This window comes from Manduca sexta, unplaced genomic scaffold (assembly GCF_014839805.1).
Source record: "Manduca sexta isolate Smith_Timp_Sample1 unplaced genomic scaffold, JHU_Msex_v1.0 HiC_scaffold_703, whole genome shotgun sequence".
In the NCBI taxonomy this organism is placed as follows: Eukaryota; Metazoa; Arthropoda; class Insecta; order Lepidoptera; family Sphingidae; genus Manduca; species Manduca sexta.
Genome location: NW_023595521.1, coordinates 1 through 3,375, shown reverse-complemented (window position 1 = coordinate 3,375; position 3,375 = coordinate 1). Strand labels below are relative to the sequence as shown.

Sequence of the window (3,375 nt, the reverse complement as noted above, 5' to 3'; positions counted from 1 at the left end):
TTGAAGAATATTTAACAACAACATTTTCCGAAAGAGAACCCAAAACAAAATATAGGTACTAATATGTATAAATGCGGCCTAAAAATTGTTTTAATGATAATTAGATTTTACAATAAGGAAGCCGTCAAGAATCAGATTATATAGACCCTTCGCCAATATAGTGGACTAACGATAGAAACACATTTATGACCCAATAAATTGGACGTTGGACGAATCCCTCGCGACGCAAATATTCCAATACCGCTGGCTTGGCGTCTAGACTAGACTACTCAAACGTTCGTCAAATGTATTCAATACGAACATGACTGCGAAACACTTTTGCTATACATTATTTGTTTTGTTTTTATTGCCCGGCATAGTGACCCTACTGAATCTGATGGTCAGTGGAGTGGGGTCCAATAGAATGTCGACTGATGAGAGATGATTACCACTCGGCAGTCGACACAATTATGTTCGGCCTGTTGGAACCGGATATACACAGGCTGATCCCGGAACGCGAGACACTTGTGTGAGCCACTATGGCGAGTTTTAACACCTTGTGTACGGTGGTCGCTATCCGGGCGGATATTAAATATATCCTACCACCAGCAAATTTAAGTTTTTTAATTATTAACGATCAGTGTGCTCTAGTTTATAAAACTGATTGTAGTGTTTCATTAACAATTTATGAACATCAGTACCTATATTATTTCCTTTTAAAACCTTATAATATTATTAAATAGTTGTGATAAATCATTGCCACTCCAAAAAGCGGTGGTAGCCTATTTGTTTGTGGAACGGACTGCCGAGACTAATGTCCGCTGGTTCAAATCCCAAGAGCACACACCTCTCAATTTTCTACTAAAATTGTGTGTGTATTCTTTGTGAATTATCGCTTGCTTGAACGGTGAAGAAAAACATCGTGAGGAAACCTGCATACCTGAGAAATTCTCTATAGAAATTTTCGAGGGTGTGTGAAGTCTACCAATGCGCATTAGGCCAGCGTGGTGGACTATGGCCTAATCCCTCTCAGAGTAGTAGAGGAGGCCCGTGCCCAACAGTGGGACTGTATATAATACAGGGCTGATATTATTATTATTGCCACTACTAAAGTTCGTGTAACTTAGCGATAAATAATGTCATAAGTATGGGAACAGCGTATGGATGAAAAATACACGTGGTTTTAATACATGTAATCAATTATTTAACATTAGCGTCTAATTCTTTTAAACGTTCAAGAGTCCCTGTGGCGCAGAGGATAGCGCGTTGGACTTCTAATCCAAAGGTCGTGGGTTCGATCCCCACCAGGGATGAATAACTTTTGTTAGATGAAAAGAGAGGTGCACGTATACTCTATACGTGGCTTATGGTATCAAAAAATGATTTAAGTCAGAAATTAAATAGAAACGTATTTTTTTATGAATACAGTCGGTCTTTAATAATTCGATCCTCTCTTAATTTGAAGTCGTATAAGGTTTGCATAATCATTTTTATAGTTACACGAATGTTTTGTTATGAGCTTTCCCTATTCAACGCTAAATCACTTATTTTATCGAATCAAAGTGACTTTATGTATATCCAGTTCCAAAAGGCCGGCATAATTGTTTCGACTGCGGAGGGTAATCATATCTCATCCGTCGACATACTATTGAAACCTACTCCACTTACCATCAGGTGCAGTGAGGTTACATTGCCTCCCCGAACAAATACAAAAGCTTTTAGACATATGTGAGGCTTTAACATATACTAATCACATTAATTACCTTCCTCTACATACTGTATATATCATTAATTATATTGAACTCAGTGTGGCCCCAGCATTATCTACTCCCAGCGTATGAATGAATCCAAATCATTTTGACATTGCGTTACTAAATGAAACCATAAATTCGTCTTCACCTTTGCTCACATTATGCCAAAAATCATTCATTAATAACGAATATTTTCACAAAATATCCTGGTTATAGTTTTCTGATTTTTTGGTCATTTTGTAGTTTAACACGAACATGGCGTGTGCGTGAGTGTATTTCTGACTTTAAAGTATGTTGTTGCTGTGACGAATTCTATTAAAGTAGTAGTAGTGGTATTAGGGCGCGTAAAATTAAAATAACTTTTAGTAAATATTTAGTACTTCTAAACTTACACTTTTTTATATTACGTCTACGGCTCAAGTAACTTATGGTAAATTGTTATTTCCAAGTAGCTAAGTATGTGGTATCATTTAGTAACGCAATGTTAAAATGACCCTGTATATTGAACTCAGTGTGGCCCCAGCATTATCTAAGCATAAAGATGAATTAATCTAAAACAGACAATTCTATATATAGAAACATCAAAATAAAGGCCTGCAGATGTTTTTACGTCGCAGTTGTATACTCGTTTAATGAATATGTCAGACACCGACCCTATTTTTGTGCCGAACAATGAATACAGCAGGAATTGATGGAACAGATTTATTGAGGCAAAAACGTACCTTACTTGTAGACTGGAGTGGATTCTGGAGATGATATTCTAGATTATGGAAATACAACGAACAGTGCAGTAAGTTTACTATTTTCGTACATATAGTTAGGAACCTTATTCCGACTACGGGGGTATAACTGTCTTTTTGCAGTTATAACACGACGACAAATCAAAGCTTAATTGTCAAAAGACGACATAGTCCATTGAAAAGTTACATTTGGGGTTGCGTTTTTTAGAGGACGCAATTTTATTTTTTTGAAGTGTAGGGGGGGTCAGTCTAAAGCTAAAACCAAGTTTGTGGGGTCGCCACCCTTGTCCCACGGCCGCCATCTTGAAAATAGGGGTTGAAATGGTTTTACGATGTATCTCTTAAACTATTTATCTGACAAAAAATGTATAAATATTTTTGTTGCAAATTAAATTCTCTACAACTTTGGTCTAGTAACTTTTGTCGTAGAACTATAAATAAAAAGTTATAAGCGAAAATGTTAAGAAATTCAATGTTAAGCAATGTCCATTGCAACGTCATCAGAACGTGTGTGTTTATAAGGTTCATAATACTTTTTGTACTCTCATTAATACCCAAATACCCAAGGGACCATTATTAAACAAAAGAACATCTGCCTGCTATTATTATTATTATTTCTAACCGTGAAACCGTAAACCTGTGCTGTGCTTTAAAGACTTTTAAAAGTCAAAATGCTAATAAAAAAAAGTAGTTTTCACTCAAGTTAAAATCGTGTCTAAAATCATTCGAAATCGTCTTCACAATTAAAAACAGAATAAAATACATCCGTACGTACAGAAATATGTAGCACAACTAAAAGATATAAGTTGAACGACAACTTCAACACAATATTATCAGCTATTCTTACAATAAGAGGTTAGAAATAATAATGATAATAGCAGGCAGATGTTCTTTTGTTCCCTAAT

At 35.7% G+C, this 3,375-nt stretch overlaps 1 non-coding gene across 1 annotated transcript; it reads left to right on the top strand.

The window, feature by feature from the left end:
* The first annotated feature begins 1,219 nt into the window (after positions 1-1,219).
* On the top strand, positions 1,220-1,292 carry Trnar-ucu. Its single transcript has one exon. It is a non-coding gene; the product is annotated as a tRNA-Arg (tRNA).
* The last annotated feature ends 2,083 nt before the right edge of the window (positions 1,293-3,375 follow it).